The 19,531-nt window shown below is 35.7% G+C and overlaps 1 pseudogene; it reads right to left on the bottom strand.

Annotated features, from left to right (window-relative positions):
* Positions 1-6,741: 6,741 nt before the first annotated feature.
* Positions 6,742-7,727, bottom strand: LOC141505988 (olfactory receptor 10D3-like; annotated as a pseudogene).
* Positions 7,728-19,531: the final 11,804 nt, after the last annotated feature.

Raw genomic sequence — 19,531 nt, 5'->3', positions numbered from 1 at the left:
TAGTAGCTGCTTCCAGAGTTCTCAGCCCATGAAAGGTAAGGGGTTAAGGGGAAACTGTCAAGGTCTCTCCTCTATCCCAAGGATAGGATTCTTGTGCTCTCATAATATGCAGACCCTGGTATGTGAGGGACCCTCCTCACAGTTCCAGGACAGAAGAGGGTGCTTGTGGTCTTCCACAGATCAGAGCAAAGGCAGGAAACCAATCAGAGCCTCTTAAGACATTGAAAGAACTGATATCCTTCTAGGGATGTCCTAATAAAACTGAAAAGCATGGGAAACACATCACAACTAGGGCATGGGCTGGGAAAATGAGCAAACAGAGAAAAAGAACCTGAACATAGATAATTACTTTGGTCCTTTAGAGGATCAAAACACCCTCAGAAGATGACAAATTCCAAGCTTCTATATCCAAAGCCACCAAGAAAAATAGGAATTGGACTGAGACTATGGAAGAGTTTAAAAAAAATTTATAAAATTAAGTAAGGGAGGTTGAGAAAAAAATGAGAAGAAAAATGAGAACAACGCTGGAAAATCACGATAACTAAGCAGATTGGTCAAAGTTATACAAAAAATATCAAAGAAAATAACGTTAAAAAAACAATTTTAGATCAAATGGAATAACAAACAGTCCAAAAAGTTAAGGAGAGGGGCGGCTAGGTGGTGCAGTAGATAAAGCACCGGCCCTGGAGTAAGGAGTACCTGGGTTCAATTCAGGTTTAAGACATTTAATAATTACCTAGCTGTATGGCCTTGGGCAAGCCACTTAACCCCATTGCCTAGCAAAAACCTAAAAGCAAAATAAAACCCCAAAACCCCGAAAAAGTTAGGGAGAAGAATGCTTTCAAAAGCAGAATTGGTCAGATGGAAAAGGAGATAAGAAAGCTTTGTGAAGAGAGCAACTACTTCAAATGTAGAATAGAGCTAAGGAAAACTGATGATCTTGAAAGGAATCAAGCAATAACACAAAACCAAAAGAATGAAAAACTTGAAGAAAATGTGAAATAGATCATTAGAATAGCAACTGACCTGGAAAACAGATTCAGAAATGCAATGTAAAAATCACTGGGCTACCTAAAAGTCATAACCAGAGAAAGAGCCTTGACTTCATTTTAAAAGAATTTCTATAGGAAAATTGCCCTGTTATCCTAGAAACAGAAGGTAAAATAAAAAATGAAGGAATTCATTGATCTCCTCCTCAAAGAGATAACAAAAAATAACTCCAAGGAATATTTTAGCCAAATTTCAGAACTCCCAAGTCAAAGAGAAAATATTAAAATATTACAAGCAGCCAGAAAGAATCCAAATATTGTGGAGTTACAGTCACAATTTTGCAGCAACTACATTAAGGGCTTGTAGGGTGTGGAGTATGACCTTCTGGAAGGGAAAAGAGCGTGGATTGCAACTGAGAATCAACTACTCAGAAAAACTGAACATCCTCTTCTGGGGGAAAAGATGGACATTCAATGAAATAGGTGACTTTCAAACTTCCCTATTGAAATGACCAGAACTGAACAGAAAGTTTGATTTCCAAATACAGGACTTAGGTGAAGCATTGAGAAGGTGGATGGGCAGGACTAATTACCAGCGATTTAATGATGCTGAACTGCATGTATTATTACATAGGAAGATGATACTGATAACTCATGTAAACCATTCTCAATTAATACTTAAAAGGAATGTATCTAAAAAAAACATAGGAAAGAGGTGAATATGAAAGTGTAATATATGATAAAAAGTGGTGTCAAGGAGTGCAAAAGAAATATACTGGGAGGAAGGGAAAGTAAAGGTAGAATGGGCTAAGATATTTCAAATGAAAGAGACAAAAAAAGCTTTTCAATGGAGTGTGTGTGCAGCGGGGAGTAGGTGAAGGAGAATGAGTGAATTTTTTTTCTCCTCAGAAATGGCTCAGAGAGGAAATAACATGCACACTTATTAGGGTATAGAAATCTATCTTACCCTAGAGGAAGAAAGGAGAGGAAGGGGATGGGAGAAAGGAGATAAGGAAAGGAATGGGGGTATTGGTGACAGAGAAAAGGGAAGAACTTGGGAGAGGGTAGTCAGATATAACACAGATTTTTTTTGCAAGGTGGTGTGTTTAGGTGGCCTGCCTAGGACCACAAGGCTGGGTGGTGGTTGCATCTATAATGGGGATAAACCAAGAAACTTTCCAGTAAGTTTGGGGTAAAGCAAGGCAGTCTATTTTCACTACTTTTATTCATTATCATTCTAGAAATGCTTACTATAGCAATAAGAAAAAGAATTCAAAGACTTTAGAATAGGCAATAGGGAAACAAAAATATCATTATATAGATGATATAATGGTATGATTAGATAATACTAGAGAATCAACTTAAAAATACAGTGGAAACAATGACCAACTTCAGCAAAGTTGCAGGATATAAAATAAATCCACATAAATTATTGCATTTCTATATATTACCAACAAAGTGTAGCAGAAAGAAAGAAAAAAAGAAAGAAATTCCATTTAAAATAAATGTAGACAATACTTTATATTGGCAAAACCCAGGAACTATATAATCACAATTACAAAATACTTTATATAGCTGGTGTTTCTGATAAATGATTCAATTCTAAAATATATAGAGAACTATGTCAAATTGATAAGAATACAAGTAATTTTCCAACAGGTAAATGGTCAAAGGATATGGACAGGCTGTTTTCAGATGAAGAAATTCAAGTGAACTAGTCATGTTTTAGAGAAATGTAAATTAAAACAACTCTGAGATACCACCTCATACCTATCAGAATGTTTGAAATGACAAGAAAAGGAAAATGTTCAATGTTGGAGAGGATGTGAGGAAACTAGAACACTAAAACATTGTGGTGGTATTATTTTCTGAAGAATAATTTGTGTGTTAAAAGAATAAAGATGTTGTGTATACCATTTGATCCATCAAAACCACTCCCAGGTCTATATCCCAAATAAATAATAAAAATGGGGAAAAGATACATAAGTACAAAACTATTTATGGCAGCTCTTTTTGTCGTGGCTAAGAATTGGAAATTCAGGGAATGCCCATCAAAAGGCTGAAATAGTTCTGGCATATGAATGTTAAAGAGCACCATTGTTCTGTAATTCATCATGGTACTCAGATTTTTCATGAAATAATGCTGAGGGAAGTAAGCAGAACCAGAAGAACATTGCACACATTAACAGCAACATTTTGACAAGATCAGCTATGATGGATGCAGCTTCTCTCAGTAGTCAAAAACAATCCTAAGAGAACTTCTATGGAAAATGCCATTCACATTTAGAAAAAAAATCTATGCAATCTAAATGAAGTGCAAAGCATACCTTGTTTACTTTTAAAAATTTGTTTCCTTTTTTTCTTTCTTTTTCTCTCATGGCTTTGCCCCCGCCCCAGTTCTAATTCCTCTTTTACAACACGACTAAAATGGAAATGTTAAACACAATTGTACATGTACAACTTAGATTGTTTGCTGCCATGGAGATGGGGGAAGGAAGAAAGGGCGATAGAAAAATATGGAACTAAAAAATCTGCAAAAGGATGAATGTTGAAAACCACTTTTGCATGTGATTGAAGAAAAATATGGGAAACTATAGTAAAACTCATTTGGAAGAACAAAAGATCAAAAATATTGAAAAAAACAATTAGAAAATGTGAAGCTTGGTGACTTGGCAGTGCTAGATCTCAATCTGTAATAAAAAGTATTATAAAGGGGTGGTTAGGTGGCGCAGTGGATAGAGCACTGGAGTATCTGAGCTCAAATCTGGCCTCAGATACTTAATAATTACCTAGCTGTGTGGCCTTGGGCAGGCCACTTAACCCCATTGCCTTGCCAAAAAGCCAAACAAACAAAACAAAAAAAAAGTATTAAAAACTAGATCTCAACCTGTATTAAAAAAAATGTTGTCAGCAGTTCAGAGTTGGGAAAATTGTATTAGATCAGCTATGGACAATGTTATCTTCACAAAACACACACACACACACACACACACACACTCACACACAAACACACAAAATAACCCTTCAGAATCTGATGAATGCTTCATAAAAATTATCGCTTTTTTATTTCCTTTAATCCTAATTCCTCTTACTGAAAATAACCAATCTGTACACATGTTTATCAAAAATATGTTTGTACAATGCTAGCCTGACTGTTTGTTACTGAGGGGTGGGTAGTGGAAAGGGAGGGTGGAAGGAAGTTTTGTAACTTAAAAATATATATGTGCACATGGATGAAAACAAATAAATAACAATAGGGCAATGGCTATGAAACAGTCATGAATTAGTGGATTAGATTTGGTTCACAATTCACAGTACTAAATAACCATTGTAATCTAGTTTTTGACAAACCCAAGATCTAATATTTGGAGACAATAAATCATTATTTGACAAAAGTCACTGAAAAACAGTTTAGCAGAAAATACTATAGACCAACAACTCAATACTAGTTAATTTCAAGATGCTTACATGATTTAGACATAGATGGTCATATAAACAAATATAGGAAGTATAGAATATTTTGCCTGTCAGATTTATGGGTAAGGGAAGGATATATTTCTTTTCTTTTTTTTAAAGGTTTTTTCAAGGCAAATGGGGTTAAGTGGCTTGCCCAAGGCCACACAGCTAGGTAATTATTAAATGTCTGAGACCAGATTTGAACCCAGGTACTCCTGACTCCAGGGCTGGTGCTTTATCCACTGTGCCACCTAGCCGCCCCTAGGGAAGGATACATTAACAATTAAGACATAGAATGTTTTATAGTATATAAAATTGATAATTTTAATTACATCAAATTTAAAAAGATTTTACAGACACACACACACACACACACACACACACACACACACACACAAAACAAGATAAGAAGGCAGCCAGAAAGCTGGAGAAAATTTTATAGTAAATTTTTCTGATAAAGTCCTCATTTCTCGAAAAATATAGAGAACTGAATTAAATGTACTTTCAGTGGCTTGTTCTATGGTACTTTCCTTTATGAATTTTATATTCTATCTAAAGTGAACTGTTACTGCTCTCTGAACATATTTCATCCTCTACTTTCTCTTTGCCTATAACTAGTTTCAGCTGTCTTTTTGTTCCAGATTCCAATTCTGTCTTTGACTTCTCATTTGAACTTTTCCTGCATATTCAATTTTCTATCAAGTCTTGTCATATCTCCTTTCAAGTCATTATTCCTATTCTGTTCCTCTTCTCTCCAGGCACACGGCCACCACCCTGGTACAATTTTTCATCTGTACATAAATATGGTGATAGTTGGTGGTTTTTTACTTCAAAAGTTGTTTTTTTTGTCTCAAGTTTCTCTTCACCCCGATCTGTCTTCTCAGCTGCCAAAGTGATTTTTGCTAAATGGAAATTTTGACCATGTGACCCTCTCTATTCAATTTCTAATGCCTTCTTATTACCTCTAGGATCAAATTTAATTGTTTATTTGAGATTTAAAATTCTTTGCAACCTGGAATTTTTTCCCTACTTTTTCAATCATCTTACATTTTCCTCCTTGTTGGTTCCTGGCCTTAGACACATCACTTATCAACTTCATGCTTTCTTACTAGTTGTTCCCTACACCTGGATTACTCTTCCTCTTTACCTCTGTTTCTGACTTTTCATGACTTCCTTCCAGACTCAGTTCTACCCCACCCACTGCCAGAAAACCCCAAAACCAAACAAAAAGCTATTCTAGTCCCCCTTTACTGTTGGTACCTTCTTACTGAAATTGTGTTCTAGGTATAGCTAAACCTATATAACTTGTATGTACACAGTTGTTTGCATTTTGTTTCTGCCATTCTCTTCAATAGCATAGGTTTTCTTTTGTATTTCTAGACCTTAGCACAATGCCTAGAATATAATAAATTGCTTGTTTATTGACTGAGAGACTGCTTGACAGGCCCTAAGAGAAAGAATTCTGAATTTGAAGTTGAGTTCTGAGACATGAGAGAAGGATGAAGTATTGTTCTTACTGGCCACATAGAGAGGGATGTGGTAACGTCAACCACCTCAAGAAAAACACCATATACTGTCTTTTGCAAAAAAAAAAATGAGGCTTTCAATCCATGATTGAGAGGCATTTTATAATGTTTAATTAGAATGATCCTAAGCTTAATGTGTGGAAATTGTAGAAGTTAATCTTTAATTCACTATAAAAAAGTTTTCTCAATATTTAGAATGATCTAGAAATTAAATGGGATTCCTCAAAGTCCTTTAGTAGATACAATCATTGTTAAGTACAATCATGTATGTATTAGATGGGATGAGATGACTTTTGATGTCCTTTCATTTCTGCGGTTCTCTGACTTTAGTGTAATAAAATCTGTCCTACTTGTATTTGAGTTCCTATTTCAGGGCTCTATTCCTTAGTACTACTACTACTAGTACTACTACTACCACTACTACTACTACTACTACTACTACTACCCTTTCCAGCACCAGATAACACTTATTCTTACAACAACATGCCTTCCATCTAGCCTAATTCAAAGTCTCATAATCCTGAAAAGACAATTTATGCAAGCAAAGTGCTTTTCAAACTTTAAAAAGTACTATGTAAAAGATGTTTCATTATTAACATTAATTACTCTTAGCAATTGTCAACTCTACAAAGGGGGTTTCCAGACCCACTATGGCCTCTAATAAGATAGTGGAAACTATCAAAACATAGCATCATAATTTGCTCAGCTCTTAATTATTTTGGAAATGAAAGTCTCTCCAATATTTAAAACACAGGACTTTTGTTTTCATTTTAAATCATTAGGAGAGAAAAAAGGTAAATAAGCTTGTACATCAACTGGTGACCCCTTTCTGTTGTGACTTGTCCCCCAGCCAGCTTCTTTAGTGCTCCCTTGACATCCTTGTTCCTAAGGGTATAAATAGTGGGATTGAGCATAGGGGTGACAACATTGCCAAAAATCTGAACAGGAGTCACTAGCACTTCACACAGAGATGGCTGGGTATAAATGAGTGCACAGGGCCCAAAAAACAGAGTGATAACAGAGAGATGAGATACACACAGGTAGATGCTGCCTTGCGCCGGCCCTCAGCTGAGTGCATCTTCAAAATAGCAAGGACAATGCGGATGTAGGAGGCCAAGAAAAGGAGGAAGCATGTCATAGGCACAAGTCCAATGCTGGTAAAGTTCACTGTCTCAATGATGAGGGTATTACCACAGGCCAACTTGACCACAGGAAATATGTCACAGAATTAGTCTACTACATTGGAACCACAGTAGGGTAGTTGGAATGTTAGTGTGGTAAGAATAGTGTCATGGAAGGAGCTGGTGAACTAGGTCCTAGCAGCCAGGACAGCACAAACCCGGTGGTTCATGATGATGGTATAATGCAATGGGTGGCAGATGGCAGCAAATCAATCATAGGCCATCACAGTATAAGGCAGACATTCAGTACTCCCCAAGAAGTGATAGAAGAAAACCTGGGACATACAGACACCCAAGGAAATGACTTTATTCCTCACCAAAAGGATTAATAGCATCTTGGGTGTACTAACTGAGGAAAAACCAATATCTAGCACAGATAAGTTGCACAAGAAGAAATACATAGGTGTGTGGAGACGGGAATCAGACATCACAGCCACAAGAATGAGAAGGTTCCCCAGCAGGGTACAGAGGTAGACAATCAAGAAGACAACAAAGAGCATTCGTTCCTGTCCCTCAGTGTGTGGGATGCCAAGCAGGATGAACTCAGTCACAATAGAGTGGTTCCTTATCTCCATAGGCATCTGATTTGTTCCTTTAGCAAGGACATAAAAAAATAGACAAATAATGAGCATATTATTCTAGCTAATCAATTCTTTTTCTTGCCACTGCCTCCTGGATTTTTCTTACTATTTTACGTGAATGAGTTTAGAAGATGAACAGAGAAAGTTTGCAATGAAACCTTATAAAGAGGTGGAGAAGCTTTGAATCTAGTCTCAGCATAACCCAAGAAAAAGATAAAGGGGACACCTGTTTTTGACATTTCAGAAAGCTCTGGTAGGTATGAGTGAATTCTAAGCACCCCAAAACTGCTAATGGCCTGGTCCTTTGGGATTTGCTCAGTCTGAATTACAGACATTAGAGCCATTTGAATGGAGATTCTGCTAGTTCAAAAGTTACCAACAACAAAATTCAAAACCTTACCTGATAGAGTGGTAAATCAGTTGTCTCTACCACAATCTTCCCTCTAAGTCTACTTTTGATTCTATGTTTCCTAACAGGAAATGGGGCTATAAAAATGAGGGAGATAGTCTTTGACTTTAGAAATTTTGTTTTGCCTACATAGCTTTCAACTGTGTTGAAGGGCTGCATTAACAGTCACAAAAGATTTTTCCCCAAAACAGAAACTATTAAATTAGATGAGTAGTTCTTTGTTTTGAAATGTTTTTTTTAACTTATAATTTGGGGTCTGCTATGGTAACCCACTGTTTGAGTGAACTTTTTCAATGATAATAACTATATTCAATTGAAGAAATTTTAAAACTTCAGAATTTATAGGTAATTTATATTTGCATACTTACATGTATACACATACACATATATATATACATATATAGACACACATACATACACACATACACACATATGTGTGTACATTACAATGCTTTTCACAATGGTATACTACAATGGTTTCCAGAGAACCTGGATTTGACATATATTAGCTCTGATCTTCACTTTCTTCACCTGGAAAATAATGGATTTTCACTATATGATTTGTTCTAGTTCTAACATTTTGTGAAAATATTTGTTATATCTGGGGCTCTCAGGCACATCCCTCAGGAATGGAATTTCAGAACAATCTCCATAATTTGATGGTATCTGAATTACCTTCTAATTACAGACTCAGCCCTAAAAAAAAATCTAACCTTTTCCTTCCTATCCCTTAATACCATATAAGGTAAAAACCACACAATACAGTATAGGAAACAGCCAAAAGAGAAAACCATAAAACACACAGCTTCTGTTTACATTAACTAGTACACAAAAAGGGGTCACAGATAATTCACCAGAAAAACTTTTAGGGAACAAGTAATGTAAATTTGTTCTTTCTGAATGTAGTCATCCATTCTGCCTCAACCATAAAATCTAACTAAAGGCATTAAATTTATGGTCAACCTATTTATTCTCATAGAATAGTCATTGGCCTTCTTTGCCCTTGAGTATTCCCAGCTTATTCCCTACTTTCATACATTTTTAAGAAGAGTTCTTATGTTTCCAACTTGTTTCTCTAATTAAAGAACCAACAGTATTCTCTTTTTGAATATAACTTCTTCTCCTATCTTATGCAGCCTTAATGAGAGATATAATTTGACTTCCTTACAAGTATCTGAAAAAATATTAAATGATATCTCATATTTTATAATGTAATAGCCACTCCAATACCTCAATCTACCCACTTATTCTTTCAGGATTCTGCCTTTGGAAGTAAATTCTGTCTGCTTGATTATTTTTCTCTTCTTCTTTTCTAAATAATGTTCAAAGCTTAAATTTGACTTTTATCTGTTAGATTATTGTCTTGTAAGCAAGTGACTCAGAACTTCAATTTTGATGGTAAGGTTTTAGATGGCCCTTTATTCGTGTCCAATTCCTTCAAACATGCCCATACAGAGAAGAAGCATGTTCTCAAAACAAGGGTTGCATGAGAAATAAACCACTTGTAGTGTTATTCAATTTGGCAAAGACAAATCAGGACTTGATTTATCGTTTTGTTGATTATCTAGACTTAAAAGTGACAGAATAAATTAATAATGTAAGATTAAGCTTATAAGCCTAACAAGTGTTTTTGGAGATCCAGCTATTAAATATTTACTAACACATGTCTAGAGCTAATATATCTATTTTATCTATATTTTAAAGATTAGGAAATTGAGGTTCAGAAAAGTTTAAAGTCTACCTCACAAAGATATGACTAACAAGTGTAAAAACTGGTCTAACCCCAGTTCTTTCCTTATTCCGGTTCTGGGTCATTTTCAATGATATCATCTTCCTTCTCAAATAAAAATGGCGCCAAGTGATGCCATAAGACACAAATGTTAAGTACACACAGACACATGCATACTTCTCTAGCTTCTTCCCTGTCAGAGTGCTGGAAAGAAGTTTACAGACACAGTTGCATTAGGGAAATGTCTCTTTCAAAAACACCAATAATATTTTAAAAGGAGGACTTGAAGATTCAAAGAGGTCTTAATCTATCATTGTGAACAAACTATAACAGTTAAAGGAACAAAAATCAACCAATCAATCAAATCTACTTGCACCAGTAACTTCTTTCTGTACTCCTTCTTAACCACCCACAGGAAAACTGCAGCTTCTATTCCTGTAACACACAAACTTCTATTGACACAGTAACAAGATTGTGCAGTAGAAACATGACTGAATGAGGATCCAGAGCACCTGGATTTGCATGAACTTTGCTACTCATCACTCACTTCCTAATTTGCATATTAGTTTCATCATATGTAAATTTATGAGGTTGGACATAATTAGCTGTAAGTTTCCTTCCATATCTAAAGGCTATGATTCTGTCATCCCTGGCAATGTCATACTGGTCAATAGTCAGTGGAATGGCTTTTCTCCTGGACTTTGACTACTTGGTAAAGAAAAATAATAATTTTTTTTAAAGTCTTCTTCCAATCTACTTTACTTCTATAGTCTACTTCACCACAAGAAGTATTGGTTTTTAATATTGGCCAAATCAAACATAACTTACATTTATCCAGCCAAAACGCAATTTTACCACATCTCCATCTCCATCAGACTTCTTTAGTTTTTTACTAATAATTGATTCCATAGTTCCCTGTTTCTAATTAATCAGAAAATCTTTGAGTACTAATCTGTCATTTGAGTTGCATCACTAGGGAACTAGTTACCAGGTTATATTTTCCAGTCATTGGATACCAGGTACTATTTTCCAGTCATTGGAATTCAAATAAAAGGATAGAAAGGGTAAGGGGAGAGAGAAAGGAAGGGATAGCACTATGAGAGAGAGAGAGAGAGAGAGAGAGAGAGAGAGAGAGAGAGAGAGAGAGAGAGAGCTTTCATCAACTTTTCGGACCTGAATGTTTGGGGTGAGTACCCCCAACCGAATTATCCATTTAAAAGTAAAGCATCCAGTCTAGAATCTGTCCCCATTTCCAGTCTTCAATACATTGCCCAGCAGGAAGATGTTCAGAATTGCAATAATAATAGTCCTAGAGCTGCCAATTGTCTTAGCATTAGAGGAATCAGATTACCCCCAACAAAATCTCCTCTAACGCTACCCTCCCCAAATTCTGACTTTAATGAATATTTAGCCATTTTATTCCCTGGATCCTAGTAGAAATGCACAGAACAGGTCATTCATTTCACTATTTGCTTTGACTAAAGGGAAATTGGCTACTAATGATCACCAATGGTTTTGGTTCCAAGAAAGTAACTCAAGAAATAACACATAATTATGTGATGTATACCTTCCAAAGACATAAACATTGAGTTATAATTTTAAGGGAACAGGAAGTCAAGAAATATTTCCCTTTAATATGAGACTATATATTCTTTTTGCAGCAGTTAGGAAGGATTAACTGTTAAATATTTCTCAAAACAGGTGATGAAAATCTTTAATAATTCTATAATATCCAGAGGATAAGAGCACTAGTGCTCCCTTCTTCTATGCTAAAAAAATGGGAAAAGTGCAAATTTCCTCCCTTCTTTCTCCATATACTGATGAACAAGGGAAAAAACCCAGACAATCTTTTTCAACCACAATGTAAAGAATATATCAGGTAATAAGATAAAAAGTAATTATTTGCTATCCAGTTACATGGAAGATGTAATAAATGGGTTTGTCCTGAGAATATAGGAGAAGAAATTCAGTTCTGCTTTAAAGAAAAATTTCCTAATTGGAAACAATTACTGGAGGCTTGAGAAATGTCACTATTTGAAGGTCAGCTATTTCTCTTACTATGTAGTTCTTGATGGTAACTCAATGAGGGGTGGCTAGGTGGCACAGTGGATTGAGCACTGGATTTGGAGTTAGGTATACCTGGTTTCAAATCTGCCCTCAGACACTTAATAATTACCTAGCCAAGTGGCCTTGGGCACACCACTTAACCCCATTGCTTTGAAAAATCTAAAAAAAAAAAGACTCTATGAAAGGTTATTTTAATTTGTATTATGAAGGGTGTGACACATGCAAATATGTTGGAGGCAGATGTTTACATTAATTTGGAGTCCTGATAGTGAGGCAAGATAATTATTCTGTTAATGATACAGTCATTTCCAGAGCCTAAAACATATATGGAAAACTTAAAGACCCATATGCCTCTACTATTAGAGAAAACAATTTAAAAATTATCTATTTTTTCACACCTTAGTGAAAATCAATATTTATTGATCACCCACTATTCATAAAAGGTTGGTTAAATTATGAACCCCTCTGGAACAAACCCTTTGGGTACCTACAATCATTGTTGTGTTCTAGCCTCAGCATGCTGGCAAAAGTACATAGGCTAGGGAAAAGGATGTAAGTAAGCATTTACCTTGAATACTTTGTAGCAGAGTGAAAATCTGAATGAAGGAATGACTTGAAAAGCATTAAGTGCTTTTCAGTAAGTATCAGTAAGTATGCCAATTTTTTTTTTGAGAAATGAGACTAAATTATCACATGAGATCTCTTTTCATTAAGTACCACAGTAGTGGCATACTAGAAGCAGCTAGAGCACTAATGGTGGAGTAAGGACACGAGTTCACTTCTTTTCTTCAGACATTTACCAGCTACACAGCTTTAGACAAATCACATAACACCTGTTTGCCTATGAGGCAGTTATGTGGTCTGACAGATAGAATGCCAAGCTTGGAGTCAGAAGGAACTGAACTGAAATTAAACCTCAAACATTCACTATCTGTTCGATCTCGGGTTAGTCACTTAACCTCTATTTGTCTGAATACACGGAGAAGGAAATGGGCAACTGACTCCCAGTATTTTTGTCAAGAAAATACATAAGATCTATGTGGTCTTGAGGTCAGAATGACTGAATGATTGAACAATAGCATGGTTGGAGCTGAGTCAGTAAGTCCAATGAAAACAATACTGGATTAGTTTCAGATCTAAGTCTGAGTTCAAATTCAAGCCCTTCCATTAATTTATTGTTTGAACTTAGACAAATAACTGCTCTGGCTCCCCAGTAAAATGAAAAGATTGCGTTATATGACATTTTAGGTGCCTTTCAGGTCCCTAAATTTTCATGATCACATCTAAGACTTATTTCTTTCCTTTTGACTCACTAAAACTGTTCTCCAGAGTAAAATGTCATTGTTTAAGCACAAACTACACTAGGTGAACTTAGATACAAATTTTAAGATCTCTTTTTAAATAAATGAATCTCTAATCTTCTATTTCTAATTGGGTTATAGTATTAATCACAAAAAGTGACTTACCTTGCATAATTCTGAAAACATAACCAGCACCTCCTACGGGCCAGCCAGAGAAACTGCACTCAGTAAAGCCTTTAGTGATCTCAAGCCCAGGTGAGCCAGCCCCACCCCCCAACTCAAGGTCTTAGCATAATGAAGAAGGGTCAGAGGAAAGGTGGATCCATAGAAAAATTCCTGGAAGGGCAAGACCCCAACTCAGAGAGACCTGGAACCTCGGAGGAGAATACAAACTGGTCTCCAGCACAGAAAGACTTCCTTGGAGAAATAAGGAAGGGGTTTAAAAATTTGGGAGAGACAATTAATACCTTAGAAAGTACAATCGGACAAACACAAAAGGAGAATAAATCTCTCAGATCATCAATTGGACAACTACAAAATGAGAATAATTCTCTCAGATCCTCAAACAAGCAAATGCAAAAAGAAATTAATTCTCTCAAAACCTCAATTGGTCAAATGGAAAGTTCTTTCAAAAGCAGAATTGGAAAAGGAGTTGCAAAAGGTTAATGAAGAAAACTCCTCCCCCCCCAAGAAATAATGGAGTCTACAGAAACTAATGACTACATGAGACAGCAAGAGTCAGTTAAACAAAATCAAAAAATTGAAAAAATAGAAGCAAATGTAAAATACCTCATCAAAAAAACGACTGACCTCGAGAATAGATCAAGAAGGGGCAATCTGAAAATTATAGGACTTCCTGAAAACATTGAAGAGGAAAAAAACCCTGGACTTAATATTACAGGATCTAGTGATGGAAAACTGCCCTGATATCATGGAATCGGAGGGCAAAGTAGTTATTGAAAGAGTACATCGATCTCCACCAGAAAAAGATCCTAAAATGAAAACACCAAGGAATGTTGTGGCCAAACTCCAGAATTATCAGATAAAAGAGAAAATACTGCAAGCAGCCAGAAAGAAACAATTTAAATATCACGTAGCCACAGGAAGGATCACGCAGGACCTGGCTGCATCAACTTTAAGGGATTGAAGGGCCTGGAACGAGATATTTCGAAGAGTACGGGAGCTTGGAATGCAGCCAAGAATCTACTTTCCTGCAAAGATGAGCCTTCTCTTCCAGGGAAAAAGATGTACATTTAAGAAAATGGAAGAATTCCAAAAATTTCTGATGAAAAGACCAGAGCTAAACAGAAAATTTGGACATCAAACAGGAGGTTCAAGAGACACATGAAAAGGTAAATGTAAAAAAAAAAAAAGGGGAGGGCGGTAAAAGGACAAAAATGCAGTCCAGTAAGTTGAAACTGGCTATATCCCAACATGGAGGGGGGGAGGAAAGAGACTCTCATAAATCCTGAGAAATGTAACTCTAACAGAGAGAATATACCTAGCCAGAAATGATGGACATCCATGACCTATCCATGAGACTGCTGTCTAATGGGATGTAACTGGCTTTAACCCCACTTAGGAGAAAGACTCTAATAACTCTGAGGAATTTTGACTCTATTCAATAGAATATACTGAACTAGAAGGGACAGACACTCAGAATTTTCTATGACCTAGATAGAACGATCTAAAAAATACACTACCTCCCTAAAAAGGGGGACAGGAAAGAGATGGGAGGAGGGAGCGGATTGAATGGGACAAATCTCATTACACTAAGAGGTACAAAAAACCTATGGTAATAGAGGGGAAGAAGGGAGCAGAGGAGAAACACCTGAATCTTCTTCTCATCAAACTTGGCTAAAAATCAACCTACACATACTCAGTTAACTTACAAATCATCTAACCTTTCAAGTATTAAAAGGGGAAAAGGGGAGGGGGGAATGGAGAAAGGGAAGGGGAGTGGGGGAAATAAGGGGAAATAACAAAAGTAAGGGAATGGAAAAGGGAAAAAAGGAAAGAAAGGGGAGGTTGTGATATAGGAGGGCAAACACAGTGAAGGGGGTGGCATTCAAAAACAAAATACTGGGGAATATGGATTAAAGGGGGGAAGGGGGAAAAATACAAACAGAAGGAAAATAGCACAGAGGGCAATAAAGAATTAGTAATCATAACCTTGAATGTGAATGGGATGAACTCTCCCTTAAAACATAAGCAAATAGCAGAGTGGATTAAAAACCAGAACCCTACAATATGCTGCTTACAAGAAACTCATTTGAAGCAGAGAGATACATATAGAGTAAAGGTAAAAGGATGGAGCAAAATATATTTTGCTTCAGCTGAAGTAAAAAAAAGCAGGAGTAGCAATCCTTATCTCAGACAAAGCAGCAGCAAAAATAGATAGTGCTAAAAGAGATAAGGAAGGAAACTTTATCCTCCTAAAAGGTACCATAGACAATAAAGTCATTTCAATATTGAATATGTATGCACCCAGTGGGACAGCACCCAAATTCTTAAGAGGAGAAGCTGAAAGAATTACAGGAAGACATAGACAGCAAAAGTTTACTAGTAGGAGAACTCAACCTCCCACTATCAGATCTAGATAAATCAAATCATAAAATGAACAAGAAAGAAATTAGGAAGGTAAATAGATTGTTAGAAAACTTAGATATGGTAGACTTATGGAGGAAACTGAATGGGGATAGAAAGGAATATACCTTTTTCTCTGCAGCACATGGAACTTGTACAAAAATTGACCATGTACTATGACATAAAAACCTAATGATCAACTGCAGAAAGGCAGAAATAGTGAATACATCTTTCTCAGATCAAAATGCAATAAAAGTCATATGCAATACTGGGCCAAGGAGATATAGATCCAGAACAAACTGGAAACTGAATAACCTCATTTTAAAAAATGAGTGGACCAAGAAACAAATTAAAGAAAGAATTAACCATTTTATCCTAGATAATGATAATGATGAAACAACATACCAAAACCTATGGGATTCATTCAAAGCAACTCTCAGGGGATATGTTATAGCTCTAAATGCTTATATGAATAAATTGGAGAAAGAGGAAATCATTGAATTAAACATGCAACTAAAAAAATTAGAGAAAGAACAAATCAAAAATCCCCAATCAAATACCAAATTAGAAATTCTAAAAATTAAAGGAGAAATTAATAAAATCAAAAGCAAAAATACTATTGAATTAATATATAAAACCAAAAGTTGGTATTATTAAAAAAAACAATAAAATTGATAAAACCTCTGGTCAATTTGATTAAAAAAAAGAAAGAAGAAAACGAAATTGCTAATATTATAAATGAAAAAGGTGAACTCACCACCAATGAGGAGGAAATTAAAGTAATAATTCAAAATTATTTTGCCCAACTCTATGCCAATAAATTTGATAATCTAAGTGAAATGGATGAATATTTGCAAAAATATAAGTTGCCCAGGTTAAATGAAGAAGAGATTAAATACCTAAACAACCCTATCTCAGAGAAAGAAATTCAACAAGCAATTATTGAACTCCCTAAAAAAAATCTCCAGGGCCAGATGGATTCACAAGCAAATTCTACCGAACATTTAAGGAACAATTGGTTCCAATCCTATATAAACTCTTTGGAAAAATAGGGAAAGATGGAACTCTGCATAACTCTTTCTATGAGACCAACATGGTACTGTTACCTAAACCAGGAAGAGTTGAGACAGAGAAAGAAAATTATAGACCTATTTCCCTGAAGAATATAGATGCAAAAATCCTAAATAAAATCTTAGCAAAATGACTACAACAAGTCATCACAAGGATAATACATTATGATCAAGTAGGATTTATTCCAGGAATGCAGGGATGGTTCAATATTAGGAAAACTGTTATTATACTCAATTATATCAACAACAAACCTCTCAGGAATCATATGATCATATCAATAGATCCTGAAATAGCTTTTGACAAAATACAGCATCCATTCTTATTAAAAACACTAGAGAGTGCAGGAATAAATGGACTGTTCCTTAAAATAATTACCAGTATCTATCTGAAACCATCAACAATCATTATATTCAATGGGGAGAGGCTAGAGGCATTCCCAATAAGATCAGGGGTCAAATAAGGGTGTGCATTATTACCACTACTATTCAGTATCGTATTAGAAATGTTAGCATCAGCAATTAGAGAAGAAAAAGAAATTGAAGGAATTAGAATTGGGAAGGAAGAGACAAAACTCTCACTCTTCACAGATGGCATGATTGTCTACCTAGAGAATCCCAAGAAATCATCCAAAAAACTACTGGAAACAATTAGGAATTTTATCAGACTTGCAGGTTATAAAATAAACCCTCATAAATCCTCAACTTTTCTATATATGTCTAGCAAGAAACAGCAGGAAGTGCTAGAAAGAGAAATCCCATTCAAAGTACCCTCAGACAATATAAAATATTTGGGAGTCTATTTGTCAAGACAGACTCAGAATCTTTTTGAAAACAATTATAAAACACTTCTCACCCAAATTAAATCAGATTTAAATAACTGGGCAAATATTAACTGCTCATGGACAGGGAGAGCTAATATAATAAAAATGACAATTCTATCAAAACTAAACTATCTTTTTAGTGCCCTACCAATCAGAATTCCAAAAAATTACTTTAATGAGTTAGAAAAAATTGTAAGTAAATTCATGTGGAGAAATAAAAAGTCTAGAATTGCCAGGAGCTTAATGAAAAAAATTGCAAACAAAGGTGGCTTAGCACTACCAATCTAAAATTATATTATAAAGCATCAGTCATCAAAACTGTTTTGTATTGGCTAAGAAATAGAGTGGTGGACCAGTGGAATAGACTAATTGTAAAAGCAGGAGAGGATTATAGTAATCTGCTGTTTGATAAACCCAAAGACTCTGGCCATTGGGATAAAAAACTCTCTCTCTGATAAAAACTGCTGGGATAATTGGAAGTTAGTATGGAAGAAACTTAGATTAGACCAACACCTCACACCCTTTCCCAAGATGAGATCCAAATGGTTACAGGACTTAGACATAAAAAATACTATAAGGAAATTAGAAGATCAAGGACTAGTCTACCTGTCAGATCTATGGTAAGGGGAACAGTTTATGACTAGGGAAGAGGTGGAGAACATCACTAAAAACCAATTAGATGATTTCGATTACATTAAATTAAAAGGCTTTTGCACAGATAAAACCAATGTAACCAAGATCAAAAGAAAAGTAGTAAATTGGGAAACAATCTTTACAACTGATGATTCTGACAAAGGACTCATTTCTAAAATATATAGAGAACTGAGTCATATTTTTAAAACAAAAAGCCATCTCCCAATTGACAAATGGTCAAAGGATATGCAAAGGCAATTTACAGATGAGGAGATCCAAGTAATCCATAGCCATATGAAAAATTGCTCTAAATCATTAATTATTAGAGAAATGCAAATTAAAGCTTCTCTGAGGTACCACCTCACACCTCTGAGATTGGCCAGTATGACCAGGAAGGATAATGATCATTGTTGGAAGGGATGTGGGAAATCTGAAACACTGTTATACTGTTGGTGGACCTGTGAACTCATCCAACCCTTCTGTAGAGCTATTTGGAACTATGCCCAAAGGGCAACAAAAATGTGCATACCTTTGACGCAGCAATACCACTACTGGGTTTGTACCCTGAAGAGATGAGGAAAAAGGGTAAAAACATTACTTGTACAAAAATATTTATAGCAGCCCTGTTTGTGGTGGTAAAGAATTGGAAATCCAGTAAATGTCCTTCAATTGGGGAATGGCTTAGCAAACTGTGGTATATGTATGTCATGGAACACTACTGTTCTCTTAGAAACCAGGAGGGATGGGATTTCAGGGAAACCTGGAGGGATTTGTATGAACTGATGCTGAGTGAGATGAGCAGAACCAGAAAAAACACTGTACATCCTAACAGCAACATGGGAGTGATGTTCAACCTTGAAGGACATGCTCATGCCATCAGTGCAACAATTGGGAACACTGTTGGGCTGTCTGCAAAGGAGAGTGCCATCTGTATCCAGATAAGGAGCTGTAGAGTTTGCACAAAGTACAAGGACTATTCCCTTTAATTTGGAGAAAAACAGATATCTTATTGTCTTGTTACCCCTGAGAATTCTATTCTCTTCAAGGATATGATTTCTCTCTCATCACACCCAAATTGGATCAAGGTAAAATATGGAAACAAAGTAAAGACTGATGGAGTGCTATCTGTGGGGTGGGAGTGGTGGAGGGAAGCAATATTGGGGAAAAATTGTAAAACTCAAA

Source organism: Macrotis lagotis, chromosome 1, assembly GCF_037893015.1.
Source record: "Macrotis lagotis isolate mMagLag1 chromosome 1, bilby.v1.9.chrom.fasta, whole genome shotgun sequence".
Classification (NCBI taxonomy): Eukaryota; Metazoa; Chordata; class Mammalia; order Peramelemorphia; family Peramelidae; genus Macrotis; species Macrotis lagotis.
Note: the sequence above shows the minus strand (reverse complement) of the source record. Positions and strands in the feature narration are given on the sequence as shown.